Here is a 13,341-nt window from a genome sequence, read left to right as displayed (position 1 = left end):
TAGGAGCTTAAGTATGGATTTAAGAAACCTAACTTGAACACTGCCATTTTTTAAACATCATGACTGTATGCTGCAAACCATCAGAAGCTCCCTTAAGATACATGTTAGAATCTGAATCCAATGATAAAAGAACACTTTCTGCGAGTAGCTGGATTGGGAATCTTATTCAGATAATGTGCACAAAGGTGTAGACTGGGATGGGCTCCGTTATGGATGCGGAAGATAACTCAGGATTCAGAGAACCTTCTCTTTTCCACCCCTGCCACACACATCTGTAGTTTGTCAACAGTCTCATGAAAGATCAAAGTAGTTGCTCCCTTAGTGAGATCTCAGGGTTACACGATGCTTCGCAAGGGGTTATTCAGGAAGGGAAGCAGGGTTGCAGTCCCAAATCCTGGACAACCCTTACACCAGACCATGACTGTAATCACTTCAGCAAAGTACTCATCTAATAGCTTCAGGTAAACAGGGATGCTGGATTGGGTCCAGTGACTGCAAAGTGTTTTACCCCATTGGCTTCTTTCAATATCTTACACTCATAATGTTGTGCTAGAGACAGCAGCGGCTTTCCTCTGCATTTCAGTATTTGCATCTGATACCTAATCAAGTGGAAACTAAAACCAAATGTCTAGACAGCCTTGCGTCTAAGATGTTTTTAGAGCTTTTCTCAGAGTCTAATTTTGGGCATCCGTTGCCCTGAAACAAAAAGGCTGACAGAACTGAAATATGACATGAGGGGCTATGTGACCAAGTGTGACCCACTTGAAAAAGTGATTAAAGCAGCTTGGAAAGGAGTGAAATCATACTCCTAAGAATCTTTGCAAATAGAAAATTAAAAAGAAATGTATCCTGTCTTGTCCTGTTATAATACGGATTTAATTGTTAATATGTCCTAGCCTGTGAAGGGGTTTTGTAACCTCTAGGCCTCTATAGGCTACCAAAGGACAAATATAAATATAAATAGAGATGATCAGACATTTTAAGGTCCAGATCCATGCAGAAGCATCATTCTGGACAAACCACATTCCTGTGTTGGCTGAAGGCTCAAAAGCTGCTGGCTTGATGCAAACTGGTTTTTTGCACCATAGTGTATGTACAACAGTAGCACACAATACTAGAATTAGAGAAATAATCATTATTTACGATTAATTGCCTATAAAACATGATGTAAGGAAATGCTGGAAGATAAAAAAGCTGAGCAGGGCCTTTGCTAACTTCCATACGGGTTGTTATAAAGAGGATGGTGATCAATTGTTCACAGTGCATAAAGGGGATAGGACAAGAAATAATGGGCATGTATACACATGTATTTACGTGTGCCTAAACTTAATGCACCTTTGTTTAAAGCGCATTAAGGCTATTTAGGTGTGTGTCTACACATGGACGCGCTAATGTGCATTAAGGTACATTAAAGTTAGGTTCAAAGTGTATTTATACACAGACTTTTTTTCCAGTGACGCGCCGGAGATCTGCCGCTTTGGAGCAGACTTGATTAATTGAGTCTGCTCTGCATGCAAGCTGAGGCAAACTGCACTGTGCTGCATACAGTTGTATAAGCAGTGAACTGCACATCAGCATGCAGAAAATGGCAGCGGTGCACTTTTGAACTAAAGCTCAAAGCACGCTGCCACCATTTTCTCAGTGCTGACATGCATTTTGTCACTTATACAACTGCATGCATCACAGCACCAGGCGCTTTTCAAAGCACCCAGTGCTGTGATGCATGCATTTGTAAAAATACCCAAGTAACTAAGTCGCATTAGCGCATGTACAGTCTTGCTAATGCAACTTAATGTGGTATGTGTCCATTGATGCACACCATGTTAATATGCATTAGTGCATCTACACATGCACTAATGCAACTTAGCAATTCACGCCTAAATTTAATTCCTGCTTTATGCAGGTATTAAATTTAGGCTCACATAGCGTTAACTCACCGTTTTAAAGGTGCAGTAAGGGGGCACACATGCAGACATGCACCCTTAATGCACCTTAAAAATTACGATTTTAGGCTAAGTCTGCTTAAAAGAAGCATGTGTAGACGCACCCAATGGGCTTAAATTAAAACAAGGAGATTTAGGTTAGATATTAAGAAGAATGTCTAACTGTAAGCACTTTTCACTTAGAGATACTATGAAATCCTCTGTTACTGCTGCAGGTTAGTACATTTGTCTGGGATGGTTTATACAGAGGAATGATCCTGCCTTGAGCAGAGGATTGGGCTATCTGATCTCCTGAGGTCTTTTCCAACCTTATATTTCTTTGATTCTAATATTTATAATTCAGTAGCTTCTAAGAGCCTCAGCAATGGCCAGTTTCTCTTGGTGCTAGGTGCTGTACAAAACATAACAAAGACAATCCCTGCTTTGGAAAACTCACAGTCTTTCAGCATGGAATTCATCAAAGCCCACTCAAAATAAACAAGGAATGCTTGAATTAAGTTCAGTGGGCTTTGGATCAGCTCCCAGACTTGTTGGAAAGCTCTGTAAGATGTTCAGCTAATCAAATCTTACAGGAAAATTTCAGTTTGTTTATAGATTTGGAAACTTCTAAGAGTCTTAACAAAGCACTTTTTTTGGTAAATCAGTTTACTGCTTGCATTTGTTACTTCATTTTCTAAGGCTTTATGCTTTATTTCATAGCTTCCCAAGGGCCTCTCTCCGTTTCAAAGCATTTTGTCCATAGTTAGATCAAGATCAAACCACTCAGCTTTGCTTTGTAATTTTAGATCTTCAAATTAAACCTCCTTATGAGATACCCCTTTTCCATGCACTTAGAGAAGCCCACATGGCACCATATCCATTTATACTATAAACTTTGATGAGGTTTGTGACTTTGTCTGAAAAAAGAGTCAAGGCTGAAACCTGACATGTAAGACTCAAGACCACAAATGTAGCGGATTTCTTTTTCTTTAAAAATTACAATGGTATTTTTCTAAATGCTTTAGAAACTTTATAGTTGCCATAATTTCCATTGGATAGATGCTGGTGTGCTTGCAGATGAGACCATTTTTGCATTCACAATCTTGAACAGTTAGAACTTATTATGACTCTGATTTTTTTTTAAGTAAAGTTTTCAGGTACATGCATCAGAATTAAAATTGTATTGAAAACCAACAGGATGCCTCAGAGGCTCTCTGAAGAAGTCAAATATGGATATTGTCTGAAATTCTGTATACATGGAAATTTGCACTAAAATTGTAACTGTAAGTGTATGATATTAAACCAGTGCAAAAGCTGTTTATGGACAGTCTTAATTCAGCATAAGACAGACTTATTTCAGTTTTGAATCCTATTTTCTATTTATCTAAAGCAACAGAAGCCCAAACAAGTTGCTCTTTAATCCAAGGGAGTGGCCACACAGGTATACAGTGGCTTAACAACAAATTTAAATTACACCAGTTAAACCAGTGCAGCTTTATAGTGGAGACAAGGCCTAAATCTAATCAGAAAGAGGAATAACTATAAAAAATGGGTGTACTATGCAGCTCCAATAAGGAGACTAACATATAGCAGCTCACATAGACATACCTAAGGTAGAAATTAAACAGTTGAGGTTTTTACTCAGCTTCTCAGATAGGTTTTGCAACCCATATTGAAATCCATGCTGCCATATAGCTTTACTCCTAGTAGTATCTGACCTAACTAGTTTAAAGCCAAGTTTGTTATGGCTGCCAGAGCTGCAACCACTCCTTTGTCTGCAATGTATACACACCTTATGTGGGCAAGGGTTTGAGCAACATCCTGCTTTCAGAAGGATTGTTTTCTCTCTTATTCTGCTGTTCTTATTGCAGCCAGTATATACTTCTCCTCTCAGCGCCCCCTGCACCCCTTCCCCCTTACCTACCCTTCCCTTTCTTGCCAGGCTGCTCTTTCAACAAAGCCTTAATCCTTTGCCCAGAGTAGGATTACAATGGGAGAGGGAATATGAAGAGTCTGTCTACCAGGTCCAACGGGAATGCAACCTGTGTATTTCCTGATAGGATTATGGAACCTTGAGTTTCTCTCTAAGGCAGTAGTTCTCAACCATTTTAGACTCAAGACAACCCTTGACAGACTCAAAGCACCCCTCAGGAAATTCCATCTCTTCGTTTTCATTCTTTTTTTGACTAAAGAAAAATTCAGAGCAATTCTTCTGTTGCAAATAACTCAGAAAATCCACAACAGGTCAGAATGTTTTTAACATTATAGATTCCTATTTGAAAACTCTGGATTTATCTTGTGAATTGTGTTTGCACACCTAACAGTGCTAATATTGTGTGGCATCCTGCAGCACCATTGAATGAATTTCAAGGCACTGCAGAGTGCCCCGGCATCCTGGTTGAGAATCACTGCTCTAGTCTAAGGAGTAGGGAAGTGGGGGTTGTTTGGATATGTAGATAAATAGGTATAGAGACTTCTGAAATGTGCTGTAAAGAAAAGCCCCCCTGTGGGGGACTGCTGGTAAATATAGGTTTCCTATCTTCCCTCAGTTGAATCAGTAAAGCTGGAAGGGACCTCAGAAGATCATTGGGTCCAGCCCCCTGCACCAAGCAGGAAAGATAACTGGGAGTCAGGTGACCCCAGCAAGGTGACTGTCTAGTCTCCTCTTGAAGATTTCCAGGGTAGGTGATTGCACCACCTCTGGAGGGAGGAGCTTATTCCACAGTCTGGACACCCTGACTCTGAAGAAGTTTTTCTCAATGTTGAGCCTGAATTGATCTTCTAGCCATTACTACTGGCTTTCCCCTCGGGTGCCCTGGTGAACAGTCGCTCATCAAGCCCTTGATGTACTCCCCTAGTGTAGCAGTAAGCTACTACCTGGTCCCCTCTCAAACTTCTTTTCCTCAGGCTGAGGAGTCCCAGATCCCTCAGTCTTTCCTCATATAGCTTGCCTTTTAAGACTCTGATCATACGGGTGGCTCTTCTTTGGACTCTCTCAAACTTGTTCATGTCCTTGTTAAAGTGCAGTGCCCAGAACTGGATGCAGTACTCCAGCTGCAGGCACCAGTGCTGAGTGGAGCAGAAGAATCACCTCCTTGGTTTTGCTGGAGATGCATGCCAGAGTATTATTTGCTCTACTGGCTACAGCATTGCACTGCCAGCAAATATTCATACTGTGGTCTATTATTACAGGTCCCTTTCAGGTCCCTTTCATTCGTGGTGCTAGTCAGTTTGGTGCTGCCAAGCCTGTAGGTGTGTTGAGGCCATCATTGGGCTATTATCTTTGAATGCTCATGGAGGTAAATTAAGGTCCCAGAAAACTGGAAAGTATAGTACTCATCTTTAAAAAAAGGAAAAAAGAGGACACAAAGAATTACAGATCAGTCAGTCTAACTTTGATACTTGGAAAGATACTGGAGTAACTGACCAGGTTAGACAAGCACTTCGATGATATGATTTAGACAGGGATGATACTACCTAAAATAGAGGTTGGACTATATGACCTCCTGAGGTCCCTTCCGGCCTTATATTTCTGTATTTGTAGAGTAGACGACTTCCCAAGGTCCTTTCTAGACCAATTTTCTGATTCTGTATCATCAAACAATTGATTGTAAGCAACTAGAAAATATAAAGATGATTATTAATATCCATCATGGATTTGCCAAGCTATGCCAAACCAATCAGATTCTCTTCTATGACTGTTAACAGGCTTTGCAAAGTGGGGTGGAAAGAAGTAGCTATGGCATACCTCAACTTTAGGTTAGGCTTTTGATAATGTGTTCCATGACATTCTTGTAAGTAAGCTAAAGGAGATACAGTCTAGATCAGGCTTGTCCAACATATGGCCCGCGGGCCGCCATGCAGCCCTCCAAGGCATTTTCTGAGGCCCGCGGTGCTGCGACGGGAAACGAAAGTAAACAGTTTACTTTCATTCCCACCCCTTGTCCCTTCCGCAACCTCTCAGCAGCTTCCTAATGGCTGCTGAAGGGCTCGGAAAGGGACAAGGTTCCCACACGCACTGCGTCAGCTTGACGTTGCCAACACGGTGTGTGTAGGAAGAGGAGTAGCCATGTGTCTCTCAGGACAGGATGAGCCCGGCCGCAGCAGCAGGGGTTCAGCTGCACTTTTCCCCTACCTGCATCGGTCAGTCCCGAGCGGCACGCGGCTCTGCCGCTGCCTCTGCTGACTGGTGTTGACCTGGGCGGGAGGAGGCCAGCCACATCAGCACCAGCCAGCAGAAACAGCGGCAGAGCCATGTGTCACTCAGGACCGACAGGTGAAGGCAGGGGAAAATGCAGCTGAGCCCCTGCTGCTCCGGCCAGGCTCGTCCCGTCCCGTCCCGTCCCATCCCGTCCCGAGCAGCACACAGTTCAGCCGCCGCTTCTGCTGGCCAGTGCAGACCCGGCCGGCCTCTTCCCGTCCCCAGCAGTTTGTGGGAAGCCGACTTAAGCTGCATGCCGCTTTTCCTGGCCAGTGCTGACCCAGCTGAGGCGGCGGCGGAGCCGTGTGCCGCTCAGGACGGAACGAGCCTGGCTGGAGCAGCAGGGGCTCAGCTGCATTTTCCCTTGCCTGCACCGGTCAGTCCCAAGTGGCACTTGGCTCCACTGCTACTTCTGCTGGCTGGTGCCCACCTGGCTGGCTTCCTTGAATCTAGTCACCTGGGGTTTTAAACCAAAAAGACTAGCCTCTGAAAGGAACTTTTACAGAGCTGCAGACCCCCAAATCTCACACTTAATGCAAATACAGGTTTCCCTCGCCAAACACGGTTTTGGGTATCCACGCTTCAGAGAAGGGGTGGGGGTACAGTCAGAAAATACCCCCCCATGGCTCCCCTGGCCTGCTTGTGCCTCTCACTTCCCACCTCACATAGCCTTGCTGGTGCCCCTCACACCCCAGCCACAACCCCTGCTCCCCCAGCCCTGCTGGTTTTGCCAACCACAGTTTTGCCACCCATGGGAACTTTCAGGAACCTAACCCCCATGGTTAGTGAGGGAAACCTGTACTGTATAAGTTGACATTTATCCAAGAGCCACATCATGAAATACTGGTCTAAGTCTCTCTGGCCCAGGACAGAGGGTGTTTGAATATGGCTCGCCGGCCCACTGGTTGATAAAAAGTTCATGATCTGGCCCCACATTCAAAAAGGTTGGACACCTCTGGTTTAGATGAAACTACTATAACATGAGCTCATAACCGATACCCAAGGAGCCACCATCTTTGGTTCAGTGTCAAAATGAAAGGAGATATCAAGTGGGATTCCCATGGGGTTGGACCTAGGTCTAGTAATGTTCAGTGTCTTCATCCATACTTGAAGGGTGAAACTAAGAGTATACTTAGAAAATCTGTGGATGATGTGAACCTGGGTGCTTTGGAGAACAGATTTAGGATTCAAGTGGCCTTGAAAAAATTGGGAAAATGGTGTGAAATTAAGGGGATGATGTTCAGTAAGGATAAGTGCAACATACTACACTTGGGAAAGAACAATCAAACGCACAAATACAAAATGGGGAATGACTGGCAAAGCTATAGAAATGCTGAAACATGCCTGAGGATGATAGTGATTATGAGCTGCATATGAGTAAATAATGTAATATTATTGCAAAAGTTTATAGCATTCTGGGAGCTACTAATAGGAGTGTCATATGGTATTCACAGGAAGCGATTCACCCACTCTTGGGTAATCTCATGAGGTCTTTCCAGTTCCATTTTTCTTTGATTCTTTTAATTGCTGGTTAGACTTTTTGGGAGGAGGAAAGAGAGGACTTCGTGTTGGTGGAATGAGAATCTAGTCACCTGGGGTTTTAAACCAAAAAGACTAGCCTCTGAAAGGAACTTTTACAGAGCTGCAGACCCCCAAATCTCACACTTAATGCAAATACAGGTTTCCCTCGCCAAACACGGTTTTGGGTATCCACGCTTCAGAGAAGGGGTGGGGGTACAGTCAGAAAATACCCCCCCATGGCTCCCCTGGCCTGCTTGTGCCTCTCACTTCCCACCTCACATAGCCTTGCTGGTGCCCCTCACACCCCAGCCACAACCCCTGCTCCCCCAGCCCTGCTGGTTTTGCCAACCACAGTTTTGCCACCCATGGGAACTTTCAGGAACCTAACCCCCATGGTTAGTGAGGGAAACCTGTACTGTATAAGTTGACATTTATCCAAGAGCCACATCATGAAATACTGGTCTAAGTCTCTCTGGCCCAGGACAGAGGGTGTTTGAATATGGCTCGCCGGCCCACTGGTTGATAAAAAGTTCATGATCTGGCCCCACATTCAAAAAGGTTGGACACCTCTGGTTTAGATGAAACTACTATAACATGAGCTCATAACCGATACCCAAGGAGCCACCAGAGTAAACAGAGCCTGTGCTAACAAATGCATGAGGCTGAGGAACTGAATGCCAAAACAGGTGGCATACAGCCAGGCAGACACCATTACCATAGGGGATGAGGGTTTTGCCACGTGCTGTGTACAAGCCCACTGGCAAACATGCTAACACAACTGTTCTCTCCTCTCTACCTTCTAGCACAGAGAACAGCTGAGAGGCTCTGCTTTTTGGGGTATAGGTTTGCTATAGGAAAATACTCTTCAATTTAAAATTAGCCAGCTGTTTAAGTCCCTTAGGGCCTTATTGCCTGTCAGATGTCATCACCCTTTTCCAGTAAATGTACAAAACTATACCCAGCAGTTGGGGACATCCAAGTCTTTCATGGTTGCAAGGTCTACTGTGTTAGAGCAACAGATGAGATGGATCACGGAGTATGTGGTATCCAACAAAAGTGCCATGCAATAGCACCATCGGGGAAAAAGGAGGTCCTGAAGCACAGCTCTACATATCACCTCCTCTGTAATAGTCATTAACCTGGATTGCCCTGGTCTTCCATGTCTTAAGTGGGTATATCAAGTGGTTTCTCCCACTGGGTGTTTCATCCAGAGGTTGAGAATTAGGGGGTAATTTTCAGATCTGGATTTAAGCTGTGAGAACATGGCTCCAGAAATCTCTTGTGAGGTGGGTGAAGTAATGGATGGGAAGGCACAGAAGGAGCTTGCACAGGATACTGGGATTTTAAGGCTTCATGTGGGCTTCTTTCTGCTGGAATTCCTGAGGGAATGGGTCAAGTGAAGCTGTTGTGTCTCACTGGACTCTACTTACACACACATTAGCAGGACTTAGAAACTTCACCCTTTTCAGGCTAGACACGATATCCTGAGAAGAACTCCCTGATTATTTTCTAAAGAAATCTCTAGTTTCTGGTTACACCAGAGGGATGCTCAAACCTTGGCCCATGGGCCTATGCAGCCATGTTATCCAGCTCACAGGGCTTGCAACAGGTCCAAAAAATTGGCAGTGGCGGAGTAGAGGCTGTTTTAATTGCTGTCCATCAGCTGCCAAATTTCTAGACTGGTTGCAAGCCTTGTGGGCTGGATAACATGGCTCTCCATGCTAGATTATGCCTGTGCATGGGGCTGAGCCAGCACATTGCCAGATCTGGCTGCCTGTGACTGGGCCAGTGCAAGGCTGGATCCAGGTACTTAGGGCACAACCCATGCACCAACCCCACACAGGATCTGGCCTGAAGACCAGTCTTGTGCCACTCATCTGACTGGCAGGACCAAAAAACTTGGCATCACTGGGTTACAGAATTAATCTACGGCTGCTTCTGTTATCATTTATTTGCAAGGGAGTTTTTTTTTAAAGAGCATTGTATCCAGAGCAGTATAGGGCGTTCCTGTATCAGGATCCCTGGCCCACAGTAGTTTTGTGTAACGAGGACCTAATGCACCTGGAAGGGGAAAAACTGCTTTCTCTTTTTGCCTGATGCTCTGCCTTTGAAAACAAATGGCTAGAGTAATGGAATTGTGCTTTACAGCAGGCTACAGAACCTTCTGCAACCAGCTTCATTGGGAAAAGACAAAAGCCTTGAACTTCCCTTTCCAAAGCATAGATGACAGTAGATATAAACAATGCCAACCAGTATTGTACATCTTGTAGCATTTTATAAGAAAGATAATTACCATTCTCCCCATTTTCTAGGTAAGGAAGTGAAGCACAATGAGAGGTGACTTGCCCAAGGTCACTCTGATAGTCAGTGGCAGAGCAAGTTTGGAACACAAGGGTCACGTCCAAAGTTAACTTGCACTCCATATAATTGAATGATTAAACAGAAATTCTAGAACAGAACCATGCAGTGTAGACTGGAAGGGACATGAGACAATTGCTGGTGTTATTTTAATGTCAGGCATCGTGATATAGTTGCCTATTGAGAGTGTTGCCTAATCAGCCTTTATGCACCTAGAATTCAGGGAGGCCTCAGACACTGTGTTAGCACTGTGTGCAAGCAGAACATCAAACTCAGAATGAGTCCAACTAAGGTGTACATCTGGAGTACAGTCATGGCAGAGTAAAACTCAGCTGCACATCTGGATTTGGAGAGAAATGTTTATTAACTTGCTTGTTTCAATTCTTCATATTGGCATTTCCTGTTCTTTAAGAATAAGAGTTGCTTTCTTCTACTCCTTTGTCCTGGAGGGCTGGACTCATGTTTGCTGTTGCTGAAGTGGAATGAGACTAACCAGCAGATGTGTTCCTGGCAGTTCTTATTGTGATGCCACCAGAAACAACAAGGTTAGATTCTCTCCCAGTTTAAAGGTGCTGCAAAACACCGTATGCTCTGTTTACAGATGCACCAAGAGTCTAGGACCCACCAAACAAACAAAGCTGGCTCTTTGAGATGGACTTTTTGAGAACAGAGCTAGGTCTGTGAGATGATTGTCACACTGAGCAGCTGACTTTTTGGTCTGCTGGGGCCCCAGGGTTAGCTTGCTCCTGCATAAACACATACAATATGCATCAGGGCTGCATTTTCTGTTTCCTCATCTGAGAGCCTGGCATGAAAAGTGAAGACAGTGAGAGCAGCCAGTGTTGAACCAGAACAGCTGTATCAGTCAGGTAACTCATACAAGCTACCAATATTTCATCTCCCAAGGGAACCTGCAGTGCACCTGAATGACTGCCCTGTGTGGCCTTATATCCTGCAAGGTGGCTGCAAGGCACCACATGGGCTGGCTCAACTCGGAACACTGTCCTAGGACCTTCCTGCCCACTCTGTACAGCTGTAGTTAGGCTGGTGTGATATTCTTAGGCGGAGCATGGGATGCCACTTCTACCTCTGCAGCAGAGGTATGTCTGTGCTTTTACCGCACACTGGGGGGTCCAGTAACTCCCTCTGATCAGCCGTGCCTTCTTCTGTAAGCAAGAAGCAACTGGAGGGGCAGCAGGGCTTTGGTGTATGCCTAGAGAGAGGATGAGTCCTGCACCTCCACTACAATCTAAGGCTCGGTGGCTCAGAAGATAGGTTCCAGTGGGTACCTGGGGGTGACAAAATGAAGCCTCCCCTGTGATTTCCCTTGTCTCTACTATTCACTTCCCTGTCCAAATCTCAGCCGTCCTGAGACAAACAGTTTGATCATTTTTCCTATCTTCTCTTTTATTGTACTGAACTCCCTCAGTGACTCCCTCCCTGTATCCCGAACTTTGGCCCTCTATTTTCTGTTCAAGGGAATTTAACACTAAGGGTAAAACCTAGAGTAGATGAGACTGCATTCCCCCTCTGTACCTGTAGCTCTGTCACTTGGGGTTTGTGTACACTGAAGCTGGAGGCAGACATTAGCTTAACCAGCTTAGCTACCAATAACAGTTTGTAGCTGCAGTAGCACCAGATTCACTCTATGGGCATGTCCACACATGCAAACACATGCACTTGCAGCAGCTCAAAATAGAGGTGGTGCAAATTTGAGCCAGGGCTTTTTGCCTCAGTGCACGTGCTTGGACATGCACTTTGTTGTTGGAGCAAATTGTGCCACTTGGGGCAAAATAACCCTGCCTGGCTCCTCCTCGATCTGGAGCCAGGGGAAGCTAGAGCCCAGGGCCAGTACCTGTGCTGTCCTCGGCAGTATAAAAAGCTGCCCTGTCAAGTAGCTCATGGTCAACTAGCTCTCGAGCTTCTGGGGCCCAGCCAACTGGTGCCTGGGGATACTGACCTGGTGCCCAAAATTCCCCATAGGCTTGCATGGGGTTGACATTGTCCCCGGAAGCCAGCTGGCTTGCATTGTCCTTTTGTGCCAGCTGGACTGCTGAAGCAGCCCTGAGCATTCCCTGAACCCTCTACCCACTGCAGCAGTCTGGCAGTGGGGGGCTGCTGCCTGGCTGTGACCTGCTGCGCACCTGCCAGACCTGGAGGGTAGGCCTGTGCGAGTAGGCAGCTATTCAATCCGGCTTTGGATCCAGCTGCTTTGCATGCCAGGGATCTGATCCGGAGCTCCGGACCAGGTTTCCGCTTTGATCCGGCCAAAGCAGCCCAGAAGCTTCAGTACAACCTCGCAGATCCAGCCATAGGGTATAATGGGGAATCAATGAAATATCTATAACTTTGTTGTTCTTTGTCTGTTTTGGGTGAAACATGCAGGGGTGGTAGCCTCTGCTGAGAGCATGAAGCCTGCCAAGTTTCAAGGAGATAAGATAAGGTTTGGGGGGAACTGCACCTCAAGCTGCTGACAGGCAAAACTTGTGACACAGATGACCCTGTGTGTGTTAAGGAGCAGCGAGCTGAAAACTGCAGGGGTGGTGGCCCCTGGTGAGGCCACAAAGCCTGCCGTTTCAAGAACACACACAGTGTCACCTGTGTCACGAGTTTTGCTTGTCTGCAGCTTGAGGTGCAGTTCCCCCCAAACCTTATCTTATCTCCTTGAAACGTGGCAGACTGTGGCCTCAGCAGCAGCTACCACCCCTGCAGTTTTCAGCTCGCTGCTCCTTAACACACACAGGGTCATCTGTGTCACAAGTTTTGCCTGTCAGCAGCTTGAGGTGCAGTTCCCCTGAAACCCCTGTGCCTATCTCCTTGAAACTTGGCAGGATTTGTGGCCTCACCAGGGGCTACCACCCCTGCAGTTTTCACCATCCTGTGGTGTAACACATAGATGTGATATGAGTTTTCTTTCAAGAATTTGGGGTGCAGTTCCCTCCGAACCCCTGCGCTGATCTTCTTGAAACTTGGCAGACTTCATGCTCTCAGCAGAGGCTACCAGTCCTACAAATTTCATCCAAATCAGACAAAAAACAACAATGTTATAGCTATTTAATTGATTTCCCATTATATCCTATGGCCGGATCTCCAAAGAGGCTCCAAAGCTTTTCCAAAGCACTTCGGAAGCTCCAAACCACTTTGGAAAGCCTAGCAAAGCCAGCACTTTGATCCGGACATGCTGCTTCAGACGCTGAAGTGTCTGAAGCTTCTCCAGATCTGCAGCACGGTCCGAAGCCTCGCACAGCCCTACTGGATGGGGGACTGCACAGCCAGTAGAGGCATCTGCCCCTCTGGGCCAGCTGCCAGTGGGCTGTGATTGCAGGGTTGTCCTCTGGG

General features: G+C 45.7%; 1 protein-coding gene across 6 annotated transcripts in view; it reads left to right on the top strand.

Annotated features, from left to right (window-relative positions):
• Positions 1-13,341, top strand: part of B3GNT9 (UDP-GlcNAc:betaGal beta-1,3-N-acetylglucosaminyltransferase 9) — a 59,023-nt gene that overhangs the window by 37,163 nt on the left and 8,519 nt on the right. For 3 of the 6 annotated variants that reach the window (XM_006019047.3, XM_014517672.2, XM_025198437.1), the window contains exon 6: positions 10,452-10,935. The exons of 1 other annotated variant lie outside the window; for it this stretch is intronic. The gene's annotated coding sequence lies outside the window, so the exon portion shown is untranslated. Of the gene's footprint in view, positions 1-10,414; positions 10,936-13,341 lie in introns of those variants that run through there. 2 more of the 6 variants (XM_025198435.1, XM_025198433.1) reach the window with 2 other exon arrangements.

The sequence above is a fragment of the Alligator sinensis genome, unplaced genomic scaffold (genome assembly GCF_000455745.1).
Source record: "Alligator sinensis unplaced genomic scaffold, ASM45574v1 scaffold97_1, whole genome shotgun sequence".
NCBI classification, from domain to species: domain Eukaryota; kingdom Metazoa; phylum Chordata; order Crocodylia; family Alligatoridae; genus Alligator; species Alligator sinensis.
Note: the sequence above shows the minus strand (reverse complement) of the source record. Positions and strands in the feature narration are given on the sequence as shown.